This window comes from Puma concolor, chromosome B4 (genome assembly GCF_028749965.1).
Source record: "Puma concolor isolate L17-30 chromosome B4, mPumCon1.1.hap2, whole genome shotgun sequence".
Classification (NCBI taxonomy): Eukaryota; Metazoa; Chordata; class Mammalia; order Carnivora; family Felidae; genus Puma; species Puma concolor.
In genome coordinates, this window is record NC_141673.1 from 60,926,057 (window position 1) to 60,940,373 (window position 14,317).

The following is a 14,317-nucleotide window of genomic DNA, read 5'->3' on the forward strand; positions in this document are numbered from 1 at the left end:
TTAGCCCTTAAAACCACTGATCAGATTTCTGTCTCTGTAATTCAGATATTTCTAGAATTATAGAACTAGAATCATAGAGTATCTAAATATTATATCTGGCTTCTTTCACTTAGCATAATATTTCTAAGATTCAATCGTGTTTTGTTTTGTTTTGTTTTGTTTTTTTACATACGACTAGTTTATTCCATTGTATGTATATACCACAATTTGTTAAAACATTTACTAGTTGATAGACATTGGAATCTCCAGGTTTGAGCATTAACATACAATATATTTAATAGATAAAATTCAGTTCACTTGAAAGATCAAAATAATTTCACCAAAAATCCCACTGAATTCTCAATTTATTAATCTGAGAATATATTTTGCTTAATTATTACTCATAACAAATAGAACACTAGGTTCCAGAGTATAAAATGGTTTACAATAAAGTCTAAAATTGCTTCTGTTGCTAATTTGAAACAAGACAATGTCTTGGGCTTGTATAAAACAGCTTGGGATTTTTCAGGGTTGCCCTAGGACAGTGAACTGCTAATGATCCTGTTAAATTTTTCACTTATTTTTCTAAATCACTTATGATACTCCTCTGGGATACTTTCACTTCAGCTTTTATCTGAAGTAGAATACAATGGTGTCTTTTATTGACAATAGTTAGTACTTTTGGAACCTTGATCCCCAAAGAAGAGGTTTCCCCCCAACTTTGTTTTGTTTCAATATAACACTTGAGTCTGTAGTAAGTAGAAAATGATAAAACTGCAGCATTTCATAAGTGTACAGATAGCAATATGGAGTCTTTCTTGGAACAGTTGCTTATCTTTCATTAAATGATGCCATGAGTTGTTTCGGTTGCCATATTTTATTTTATTTTAAAGTATAAGTACCTATTTTGAGGTTTTGAATGACAGCGGTCATAACAACAAAATTTCACAAAATGCAACTTGTCTGGAATAGAAGATGGATGTCCATTAAAACTGTTAATACCTGAGTTCTGACCTTCAAAGTAAGTATGAATTTGAGGGAATGTGGGAATTCTTTACGGAAGTATCATATGTACATGGTCGCTCCCACAAAAATCAATGATAGTAAATAGATAATAGTATTTGTCCAGATTAGATAATAAATTATGATCATAAAAGAGTAAAGTCATAGGGCACCTGGGTGGCTTAGTCAGTTAAGTGTCCAACTTTGGCTCAGGTCATGATCTCATGGTTTGTGGGTTTGAGCCCCAAGTAGGGCTCTGTGCTGACAGCTCACAGCCTAGAGTCTGCTTTAGATTCTGTGTTTCCCTCTCTGCCCCTCCTCTGCTTGTGCTCTCTCTCTCTCTGAAAAATAAACATTAAAAAATAAAAAATAAAAAAGAGTAAAATCATAATTAATTATGTTAAAATACATTTCTGCCATGCATACATAAAGGAACAATAGACACAATAAATCCAAGGAGGTAAGACAACTACAATTTTAACTTAACTTCAAAATCAGAAATTAAGTCAAATGCACAAGTCCAATTCAAGAAGTTGAGTTTGACTACTACATTTATGACTACTACAGTTACAAATTTTTTTTAATAGTAGTGTCATTTTATGGTTGTGTATTAACAAATGTTGTAATCTATTTTATTTATATATAGTTGCAACTAACCTTCATTTTCTCTGCTTCTCTTTATTAATTATTGCCCTGGGTAAAGTGATGTGGAAAAAATACTGAACAATTCTTCTTTAAAATTTGAAATAATATAGTTCTAGAACATTCTGTTAGACCCACACAGTAATAGAAATTGTATGAATAACTCTGTGAGCATACCGTTTCAAGTCAGAAATAGAGCAAAGATGGGAGTTATAACAAGGAGATAAATATATTTTTTTACAATAAAAGTTTGTGATCACTTAGTAGCTAAAGACTGCAAGTCTTTAATTGCTGTTAAAAATATTGAAGCTATTCCCTAATATCTGCTTTAGAAAATCACATTAATCATGGAACATCTTAGTTTTATTTTTTCCCCAAACAAGAAAAATTAATTAATAAACAAATAGCAGTATTAATAAGACAAATAAAAAAGAATAAAAATAACATGCTTTAGTAAAAAATGCTTTAGTAAACCATTTCTTTTAAAAGTCTTCAAGTAATACATATAATGAAATATACTGGCATGTTTAATATAAAAGAGGATAGTATAACATGGAAATAAGTAGAATTGCTATACATAGAAAGGACAGGTAGTAATATCATGTTGGAAAGGGGGATTTTACTCTACTAATCAAGATTCTTTTGGCTTATTTAAGAATGAAATTGACATGTGACAGATTAACAGGAGAAAATCAAATTAATTACATATTTATGGGTGGCTCCATAGGATATGAGAATTATCAGCAGTCAGGCAATTGAGGCTTACATGCCATTCTGAGCTAAGAAGAAGGGTATACCAGGGGCTGGGACTTTGAAGAGAAGGAAGACAATTCAAAGGAAAATGAAAAAGTAAGTATTTGGTAAACAAATGTTTGCTGGGCCATACAGAAACAATGAGACGTACAGAAGAATTTTATCAAACAGGCTTTGCTAACTTCCTCCCTCTCTACCACATCTAACTCATATTACACTGTAGTTATCTATGGTGATAGTTCCCTTTTTGGAGCAGGTCTTCTGTCTAAATTCTTTTAGGCATTTGAAGAGGAGGTAAAAAGAAAAACATTGTGAGTCTTCCATTTCTTAAAAATAATCTGCTTAAATCAATCATTGAGCCAAAGAGACAATTTTGAGGTGGCACATTTTACTTCCCTATAATAATTTCTGGATTATTCAACAATTTTACAAAGAATATTGAGAAAATAAAGAAACAGCAACCCAGATTATGTAGACACGTGTAGGAATACACTTCAAAAAAATTGAAAAAAAGACACAATATTTTTTATTAAAATATGTTGTCTGTTTTTGTCATGTGCTGCATTGTTTTCTTTATTATATATACTGAAAAAACAACTGTACATTTTAACATAGCAGAGCCAGTCAAGAAAATTTATAATAATAATTATATACTTTCAGTGCACAAAAATTTCAACTTTAATTAATGTAAATCAGTGCTACTTAGTCATTGGCTACCACAGGAATTGTAATATAATTCTAAATCCTTGTTTTGAAAATCACCATGATACACATTCTAACACACAGAACAGCCTAGTGCATTTGTACAGGTGGAATAAAAATGATAGAAAAATACATTTAAAATAATTCATATTCTTTTATTTAAATTATGCATGCAGAGTTGAGTCCACTCAGGGGGAATGGGTAAAAATGTGTATTAACCAAAGAAAATATCCAAGTTCCAGAGAAAAATTGTGAGAAATATAATAAGGAGGACTAATGGATGGGAAAGAATTTAGAATTGACTGTAGCATGTAATTATGTGGCATCTCCAATTTCAGACTGGAGAAATCGTTTGCAAATTGGTAAAGAATATATACTTTTTTCTGCTTTAGGTAAACATAAATATTTAGTTAATTTATATATATTTAGTTAAACTATAGATTTAGTATATATATTTAGTTTATATATTTATGTTAACTTATATATATTTAATTTATATACACTTAGGCTAATTTATATATATTTATGTCTTATGTATTTTATATAGATTTATATATATATATATATGTTGATTTGTCTTCTTATGTACATTTGATAAGTCTCATAAAGGGGAAATGAAAAACCAGTCGATGGAAATAGATTTCATTCTCCAAGGATTGACAGATGACCCACAATTGCAAATTGTGGTTTTCATGTTTCTATTTCTTAATTACATATTGAGCTTGTTGGGGAACTTAATCATTATCCTCCTTACCCTGCTAGATCCTCACCTCAAGCTACCAATGCATTTTTTTCTCCATAATTTCTCATTTTTGGAAATCATATTCACAACAGTATGTATTCCCAGATACTTGATAACCATTGTGGCTAGAGAAAAAAACCATCTCATATAACAATTGTGCAGCTCAATTATTTTTTATTCTTTTACTGGGAGTTACGGAGTTTTACCTTGGCTGCTATGTCCTACGACCACTATGTTGCCATCTGTAAACCCTTGCATTACCCAATCATTATGAACAGCAAAGTGTGCTATCAACTTGTACTTTCCTCTTGGGTAACTGGATTCCTAATCATCTTTCCACCATTGGTCATGGGACTCAAGCTGGATTTTTGTGCTTCCAAAATAATTGATCACTTTATGTGTGAAACTCCTCCTATCCTGCAGATATCCTGCACAGATACACATGTCCTAGAATTGGTGTCTTTTATCTTCGCTGTCGTGACACTTATGATCACATTGGTGTTGGTGATTCTGTCTTACACTTGCATTATTAAGACCATTATTAAATTCCCTTCAGCACAGCAAAGGACCGAAGCTTTTTCCACCTATACTTCCCATATGATTGTTGTCTCCATGACTTATGGGAGTTGCATCTTTATGTATATTAAACCATCTGCCAAAGAAAGAGTGACTTTATCCAAAGGTGTAGCTTTGCTGTATACCTCAGTTGCCCCTTTACTAAATCCCTTCATTTATACCCTAAGGAACCAGTAGGTAAAAGAAGTCTTCTGGGATATGTTACAAAAGATGTGCTTTTCATAAAAACAATTGTAATAAATGCTACAAATCATAATCTTATAAAAACAAAAAAAATGTTTCATTCACTTCTTGTGACATGTTTTTCTACCTCATTACTTATATAGGACATTCTCTTTGTTTCGCCTTTAATTTTTTTTTTTTTAAGTTTACTTATTTTTTGAGAGAGAGAGAGTAAGAAGGGGAAGAGCAGAGAGAGAGGGAGAGAGAAAAATCCCAAGAAGGCTCTGCACTGTTAGTGCAGAGCCCTCACAGGGCTTGAACTCACAAATCATGAGATTAATGACCTGAGCAGAAATCAAGAATTTGACACATAACCAACTGAGACACCCAGGCACCACTCATATAGGACAGTCTCTTGAAGAATCTTGCAGCTCAGTGCCACCAATACATTTTATTCTTCCTAATGAAAGCACCCTGCTACAATAACTTATTCCCTCAAGTCTGTAATACAAGCTTTAAGTAACATTTATTTGTTATATATTAGCCTCTAGAAACCATACTTTAAATAAAGTATGTCTTTTATAAGTATAACTTGTTATATGTCATTTGGTAGTTAAATACATATTGTGTATCTCCCTTATTTCAGGCATTGCAAGGGGCTCAGTCCTTACCTTTAAGAAGCTTGCATTGCTTAACGGAGACATACACAAAACTCCAATATTGCTATACAGTGTATAATTAGTATTGTAATAAAGGAATATTAAAATACTTTACGGCATATCGTATGGCTTCTAAGTAATTTTGGAGATCTGGGAGGCCTTTTAGGAGAAAGTAATAATTATGTTGAGACTAAAAATACACATAGAGAAACATGAATGAGGTACAAATATATGCAAATAACATGGAGGTATTAGATAATTACATGCATTTGGAGAATTGGTATATCTAATATTTCAAACAGGATTTGTGAGATATTCAGCCTGGGTTCAGTAAATGTTTCCTTACATACACAATGTAGAATACTGCAAAGAATACATAAAAATTTTGTGCCTAATAATTTCCATGTATAAAATAGGAGAAATTTAATCCACAGCTCATAGTTCATTAAATATATGCTATTAGAACTATTTAGCACTCAGTAAAAGATACTGCTTATTTTGAACAATTCAAGAATGTGGTCCAACAAGTGCTTAATATACTGTTATAAAGGTAGAGGTAATAAGTCTAGAGAAGTTGGAGGGACCTGTATGCTAAAATTATATTTTGGACTTAAGCCTGGTATATCAGTAATTTTGAAAGGTTTTGTGTAAGAATCACTTTGGTAGTCTTATAAATATAATTTAAGGTTATCATTCCTGTCCCTGCCATCCCTATGTCTGGAATACAACCAATATATGCTATGCTATCCATCTGTTTTCTAAAATTGTTATGAAATAAATTCAGTGTGTTTGATAATAACAGAGTGTTGTTACCTGATATAAGGTTTTTTGCCAAAATATTTCTGTCAATTCCAGTTTCTTTTCTACCTAGCAAAACTATGTTAGTGAATTCTGACCTGAGGAAATAATGCACAGATTCTTTCCCTTTGGCAACAATAGTGTATCTCTTAATATTAAAAAAAATCAGCAAACTTCCAGCCAGGAAGGATACATTTCCTTTGTGTAGGTGTTCCGTCCCTTACTGTTGATTTAGGGAGGTGATAGAACCATATCTTTCATCTATCTCATTCCTTTTGTTTCATGGTAATTAGGTTAATACTTCCATCTGTTTATAAACCCTGTGTAAATGCATCTGACCCTAATTGTTGGTGGCTGTTTTTAGAATCTGATATACAAGAAAACTTTGGTTTTGGTCCTTTACTAGCAATTCACAGGCAACAGGAAATTCTCATTTGACTTACACATTTGCAAACTATTTTTTTATTTACTACTAAAAGTATGATTACTATTACTTTCATGTAATGATTCTAAGAATCTCCTAAGACTATTAAAAATATTTTTCCAATGATCTACTCTTATCATTCTATTTTCTATTTCTTCTGAAAGTTTTATAATTAGGAATTTCAACCCCTCAGAAAACAAGGTTATTGTTTAGATCATTAAAAGAGTAACCTTATCTGAATCCTTTCATTCACTAATAAGGGTCACATTATTGAAATAGTTTAACTACAGAGATCTTTAAGGAAGTCTGCCCAGAGTACATGAAGTACTAGTCCAAAGACAAACATTTGCCTAAGGAAACAGGAGAGAAAGTTGTATTAAACCCAAGCGAGTATAAAATAGCTGTTCTGCACAACTGTTGTAAGAAATGATCATATCGATGCAGGCAGACTCCAGAGGAGGGTCCTACAGGACCAGCCAAGAGGGTCCTTGGCTTCCCTCAGGGTAGAAATCAAATGCAAGCCAGGGAAAGTAGCAACAGAGTTTATTGGATGGCGTGAATGACACACAAAGAATAGCGGATGGAGTGTCTGGGAGACTTGGAAAGGGAAGGAGAATGAGTCAATTTGTTATTTTTTTGGGGGGGGGGGGGCTCGAGGTTTATATTAGAAGAAGGTCTAGAGTATGCGTTCATTCAGGAATCCAGAGAAAAGCAAATGCCAGGTGAACAATAAATGTTATTCCATAAATTACCAAAGTTAGGGGTATTGATGCCAGTGTTAACTGAGGTTTGTTTGAAGCTAATGTCCTGGACCATGTTTGAATTTGGCTCTTGTTAGGTGTTAACAGGTGTTTGGGCCTAGGACAAAACTCAGATAATGATTAACTTTCTTGCTCCCTTCTTGAAATGGGAACATAGCTTCGTTGGCTTATTCAGAAGCAAAATATGAAACATGAGTAAATGGGGCCTAGCAGAAAACCAGGAGAGATGGAGCCTTTCTAACATGGATACCCTTCAGCTTCCCTACTTCATTATCAGTTGCTGCCATACTGACAAGAAATTTGGGGATGCAGGTAGTTGTGAATGAGATTTTTAAAAATGAGAAGTTTTGGAGGAAGAAATACATGGGTATCTTTGGATGAAAGTCCAGTAGGGTGAGGGTGATTATTAGATTCCCTGACACTCAAATGTAGATTTAAAACAGAGAGAGAGAAAAGAACCATGACCACCTGTAATTGTGGATCATTGGTCAGTCCAAGAAGAATAAAGACTGTCACTATTGTGTGGTTTCTCACAGCTGACTTTTATGAAGAAGGAGCAGGAGGAGAGGAGGAGGGAAAAAGGAGAATTAAAGAGGAAAGACTATAGAGATACCTACTATCTTAATATCCTCATAAACACGTTGCTACTGACATCCAACTTCCTTCAGTATCATAAGTCAGCAGTTAACAGCCTCTAAAATTTCATTCATATAATTTCTACTCAAAATTTCACTAATTCTATGAAAGTCTCTGAATTTTTTTCTTTTAATCTAGGCTTTCCTAAAGGATAACCCATAGCATTAATAGAGTCACATAAAAATAAACACAAAGAGAAACACACAAAAAAACCTATATTTCTGTTTATTACTCTTTGTAATAGACTTTGCTATTCTAGAAGTCAGATTTCAGTGGACTCTACCTATGGAAATAACACAAACTTGACCTAAACATCTCTAGCCCACACACTGTGCCAAACTACACAATTTTACATTCCTACTAACAATGCAAAAGGGCTCCAATTACTCCACATCCACATTAAAACAAAACAAAACAAAACAAAACTATAGACATTCTAGTGGGTTTGAAGTGGTATCTCATGGTTTTTATTTGCATTTCCATAATGACTAATGACGTTGAGCATCATTGTATGTGTTCATTGGCCATTTCAAAGAATTTGTATTCAAATCCTTGCACATTTCTGATTGGGTTAGTTCTTTACGTTGTTGTTTCTGATTTGAAATAGTTTTTCATATATTCTGGATTCATATATTTTAGAACCTTATACAAATTTCTCCCTTTTTGTAAGTTTTATTTTCACTTTCTTGGTAATATCCTTAGCTGAACAAAAAGTATTTAATTTTGATGAAGCCAAATTTAATCCTTTTGTTGCTTATGCCATATCTAAAAATTCATTTCCAAATCCAAATCCAAGGTCATGGATATATATACACTCTTTTTAAAAGAGTTGGATAGTTTTGCTTTTACATCTAGGTAATAGATATACTTTGAGATAATTTTGTAGTATGTGGGTCAGGGGTTTAATTTTATTCTTCTACCTGTGATTATCTAGTTATCCCAGCACTCTTTGTTGAAAAGGCTATTCTTTCTCCATTGAATGATCTTGGTTAGCCTGGTGAAAAATTAGTGATAGGTGCATAGACTTATTTCTGGACTCATTTTATTCCATGTTTCTATATATCTGTCCTCATGTCAATACACACTTTTTTTGATTACTGTAGCTTTGTGGTATGCTTTGATGTTGGGAAGTGTGAGTGTCCCCACTTTTTTCTTCTTTTTCAGGATGGTTTTAGGTATTCAAGTTTCCTTGTAATTCTGTTTGAATTTGAGAATCAAGTTTTCCATTTTTGAAAAAAAATGCTACTGAATTTGATAGAGATTGATTTAAATCTGTAAATTGTTTTGGGTGATACCTTAACAGTATTTTGTCTGATGAACTATAAACATGGAATGCCTGATGCTTTCTGTTTTAGAAGATAATTAATTATTATTTTTTTTTAAAGTTTATTTATTTTTGAGACAGAGAGAGACAGAGCATGAACGGAGGAGGGGCAGAGGGAGAGGGAGACACAGAATCAGAAGCAGGCTCCAGGCTCTGAGCCATCAACCCAGAGCCCGACGCGGGGCTCGAACTCACAGACCGCGAGATCGTGACCTGAGCTGAAGTCGGACGTTTAACCAACTGAGCCACCCAGGCGCCCCAGAAGATAATTATTAAGTGAGTTTTTAATAGGTATAAGCCTTTTCAGATTATTCTTGTGTGAATTTTGGCAAATCCTTTCTTTCAAGGAATGATCACTTTCATTTAGATTATCAAATTTATGATCATAGAATTGTTCATAGTGTTTCCTTATTATCCTTTTAATGTCCATGTCATATTATGGAAACTTAGATAACTGATTATAGATTTTTCTTCTTTCCTCATAGATTCAATTAATGCTATAAATTTCCCTCTAAGCACTGCTTTCACCGTATCCCACAAACTTTAACAAGGTGTTATTTCACTTTCATTTAGTTAAAAAATTTTAAATTTCTCTTGAGATTTCTTCTTTGATCCATGTATTATTTAGAAGTGTTATTTAATCTTCACATAATTTAGGATTTCTCAGTCATCCTTTTTATAGATCTTTTTTTTTTTTTTTAAATTCTTTTTTTCAACGTTTATTTATTTTTGGGCCAGAGAGAGACAGAGCATGAATGGGGGAGGGACAGAGAGGGAGACACAGAATCGGAAACAGGCTCCAGGCTCTGAGCCATCAGCCCAGAGCCTGACGCGGGGCTCGAACTCCCGGACCGCGAGATCGTGACCTGGCTGAAGTCGGACGCTTAACCGACTGCGCCACCCAGGCGCCCCTATAGATTTCTAATTTAATGCCATTGTGGTTTGAGAGCAGTTATTGTATCATTTGTAGTCTTCAAAATTTTTAAAGTGTAGTTTATGGCCCAGAATGTGATCTGTCTTGGTGAATTTGAGAAGAAAAGGTATTTAGCTGTTGTTGGTTAAAATAGTCTATGGATGTCAATTATATAGTTGATTGATGGTGTTGTTGAGTTTAACTATGTCCTTACTGATTTTATGCTTGGTGGATCTGTCCATTTTGGATAGAGTTGCTGAAGTTTCTAACTATGATAGTGGGTTCATCTATTTCTCTTCACCATTCTATTATTTTTTCTTTGCACTGTTTGGTGCTTTATTGTTAGGTATATATATGTTAAAGATTATATTGGTATGTTTTTTAATGTTAAATGAACAATGCATTTAAAAAATAACCCCACTTGGTCATGTTATACTATAATTTTTTGTATGTTATTGGATTGAATATTTATATGTTATTTTAAAATTTCTGTATCTCTAATCATAAGCAATATTTTTTGAATTTATTTTTCTTTTAATTCCTTGCCTTTGTTTTTGTGTAATGGTAGTGATGGCTTAAGAATGAATTGAGTATTGGGGCGCCTGGGTGGCGCAGTCGGTTAAGCGTCCGACTTCAGCCAGGTCACGATCTCGCGGTCCGTGAGTTCGAGCCCCGCGTCAGGCTCTGGGCTGATGGCTCAGAGCCTGGAGCCTGTTTCCGATTCTGTGTCTCCCTCTCTCTCTGCCCCTCCCCCGTTCATGCTCTGTCTCTCGCTGTCCCAAAAATAAATAAACGTTGAAAAAAAAAATTTAAGGAATGAATTGAGTATTCCCTCCTCTTCAATTTTTTGAAGACTGTGTGTATAGTTGATATTTTTATAAATTTTTGGTAGAATTCAAAAGTGAAGCCATCTAAACCTAGGTTGTTTTTGCGTTTGGGAACATTTCTAACTACAAATCGTTTACTTTAATAGTTATATAGTACTCCATTTATAAATTTCTTCTGGGTGCTTTGGAAGTTTATGTTTTACAAGGATTTTATCCATTTCATATAAATGATCTACTTTTGCCATAAACTTGTTCATTATTCTTTCAAAGTCCATAGGATCAGTACTGAAGTCATCTTATGTTAAAATCAGTAATTTGTACCTTCTATTTTTCCCTGATGAATCTAACTAGAGATATATCAATTATATTTATCTTCTAAAGATTTGACTTTTGTCTTCATTGGTTTTTGCTGTTGCTTTCTGTTTTCTGTCTCAGATAATTCTTCTTTAGTAATTCAGTGGATACAGGATAGTATTCAGCAATTACTGCTGAAACAATTGGATATCCAAATAATATCAAATGAACTTCAATCTGTGTCTCAAGTATACTAAGAGATTAATCCGGGTCCCATGAACTAAGTACAAGTTGATACAAGTTGGTAGCACATTTTGCTGGGCATAATCACCAGGTGATGCAGTGGGCTGCAGACTACAGCAAATTAGTGATAGGACATATGAACATACGATTCTGAAGCTTCCAAAAAGATGAAGAAAAAAATAATCGAGTTGTACCAACACTCTAGGAAATTGTTTAGTCTTCAGTCATGGGAATTATCAGGAATTTAGATATATAAATCAGTGTGAATGAGATTTCCAAAAAGGGAGAAATTTTGGCTGAAGAAATACATTAAAATATTTAAGTACAGATTATACATTATACATCATGTTCAACATTGTACCTTAGAAATCAAAAGAGAAAAATAACAATTTGCAGTGAAGTTTCATCTGTCAATCCATTCCAAATGAACTCTGTCTCCATTATTGATTGCTATTTCCCTTTTATGTGTCTTATCAAAACTACACAAATAAAAATAGTTAAACTAAGCTTACTAAACTGTAATGTTATTACAAGGTGAGTTTTTAAAAATGCTGACAACCAAGAAAGACAGTTTTTTCAGAATCTGATCTATGAGCAGGTATTTTTTTTTCCTGCATGAAATGATAAAGTCATATAACAGATCAGCTTAGAGATGACCATACCTGAGAGATATTCTCTCTTTATGAACTTGTATAGTTCTTGTTTGCCAAAATGAAATTTATCTGATTATTTCCAAAGTTAGTAGTTGGTGTGTATAACTCTGAATTTGGATGAGGAATGGTTTGATGAGGTAACATTCTGATATAGGGGGTTTGGATACATTCCTACAGTTGTTGCCATTGGAATAATTTGTGTAAATGAAAAATAATATATAATAGACTGCTTCACAATTATGTGAATGTAAAAGAAATGTCCAGGAAAAACAATCTTTTCATTTATATATGCCTATCTTATTAACATGATTTTGACAATAAATCTCATTTTTTCTTAGAATTTTCCTCTAAATATTTCTACATATAACTGGGAGCAACTTTTATTTGTCCTTATATGTTTTTATTTATGCATATGCCTTTTTAATAATAACATATGTTTTAGGGGCACCTGGATGGTCAATCTGTTAAGCAGCCAACTTCAGCTCAGGTCATGATCTCATGGTTCATCCAACTTCAGAGTTACAGACACCAACTATCTCCTACACACATTGTACAAAAATTAAAAAAGTTTACATTACAAAACCATTAAAAGTCAAGCCTATGAATGTATTGTTTATTCATGTTAGATATTGTGAATATAAGATAACCTTTAAAAGTAAATGATTTTTAATACTACATTGACTTTATATTCCATTCGTCTTCTTTCACCATTTTCCCTATACCACAAATTAAAAGGTTAGAAAAAATAAGACATTAATGATAAAAATAGAATAAAAGAGGTCAAAACATAACCAACAGGAAATATATTCTCTTAAATTTTAGACATCCTAATTCTTTACATCTTTTTCATTTCTAATTCATTCTGCCAAAAGCATTTAAAAACTCAAACACCTTTCTTAAAGAAGATATATACAGAGATTTGTTCAGAAAAGGGGTAGAGGAAGAGGAGGGCAAACCCCTTCCATCAAAGAACAATCAAAGGAAATTGCACACATCTCCATTTACAACTTTTGCTCAAAATTAAGTTATATGGTCCCAACAAGTTGCAAGGGAGGCTGACTATAGACATAGATAAGTATTCCATTAATACAGAGGAAGTGGAGAATTCTTGGGTGTTATGAAATATCAATTTAAGATCTACTATATCTTAAAGACAGCTATCAGACAGCTATCAGAAAAGAAACTGAAGATGTATAGGATATGTACCAACTAAAATCTTTTTTTCCTGTCTTTAAGTCCTTACCTGTATATTTGGTATTTGAGACATGACAGTGTCAGCTATACTCAAAAAAAATTAGTAAATTAAATAAGGGAAATTAAAATAATTAAATTGTTAAATTTAATTAAATATGTTTAATATTTATGTAAATATGTAAATATGTTTAATATTTAATTTAATTAAATTATTAAATATGGGAAAATAAAATAAATTAAAAATGGGAAATAATTAAAATGACTGTGGAAGGGCAAACACAGATTATGGAAATCTGTATTGAATTCACAGGAGACACAGTTAAAAGTAGGTTTTTTAAAACTATATTTTAAATATAGACTCCTTGGCTTGACCTGGTTCTGTGAATACATGGGTCACATGATGAGGAATCTAGGTCTACAGAAGGGGTCCAGATTAGAAGCAACCAATACCTACAAAGCATCCTATCCACAAAAGGAAGGTGAATGCTAACAGAAACCTCTTGCCACATTCCCAGGCGGCCTCTGCCAATCCTATCGCAAAAAGTAGAGCAAGAATCACACTAACAGAGAGAAACAAGGGGTGACAGTGCATCACAGTAAGGAAACAGATATAGAAAATAAGGACGGTCCATTTGTTTCACTGGCCCATCAAGCTTCTGCCTTGCATAGATTAGTCAGCTTCTGGAGTGACTAAAGCAGGGCTGCAGTCTTCCAGAGCCTATGGAGTTGCAGATTGCTTCCTTTGTATGGTCAGCTTGCATGGAGTTGGTGGATTAGGAATGCTCTACCAGTTTCAAGATGCTGGCTGCACTCTGCCGTGGTGAATCCAGGGACCCACCATCTTTACTGGAGTAGGGGTGGACTAAATAACAGTGAATGGGTTTCTCCACAGGGGTTTTTTGGAGTTGGACATTCCAGTTATTCACTCATACAGCATCTCCTCGTATAAAGGGGTGAGAATCTGTGCTCAGACTCACAGGTAATTGCTCCCTAACCCAGCAGTGTAAGGTAGTTAGGGTAGAGCCAAGGGCCC

General features: G+C 33.4%; 1 protein-coding gene and 1 pseudogene across 4 annotated transcripts in view; one reads left to right on the plus strand and one right to left on the minus strand.

Annotated features, from left to right (window-relative positions):
* Positions 1-14,317, minus strand: part of LOC112863862 (olfactory receptor 6C1) — a 174,536-nt gene that overhangs the window by 76,417 nt on the left and 83,802 nt on the right. The window contains exon 2 of one of the 4 annotated variants that reach the window (XR_015253553.1): positions 349-1,322. The exons of the other annotated variants lie outside the window; for them this stretch is intronic. The gene's annotated coding sequence lies outside the window, so the exon portion shown is untranslated. Of the gene's footprint in view, positions 1-348; positions 1,323-14,317 lie in introns of those variants that run through there. 4 annotated transcript variants of the gene reach the window in all.
* On the plus strand, positions 3,672-4,633 carry LOC112863911 (olfactory receptor 6C6-like; annotated as a pseudogene).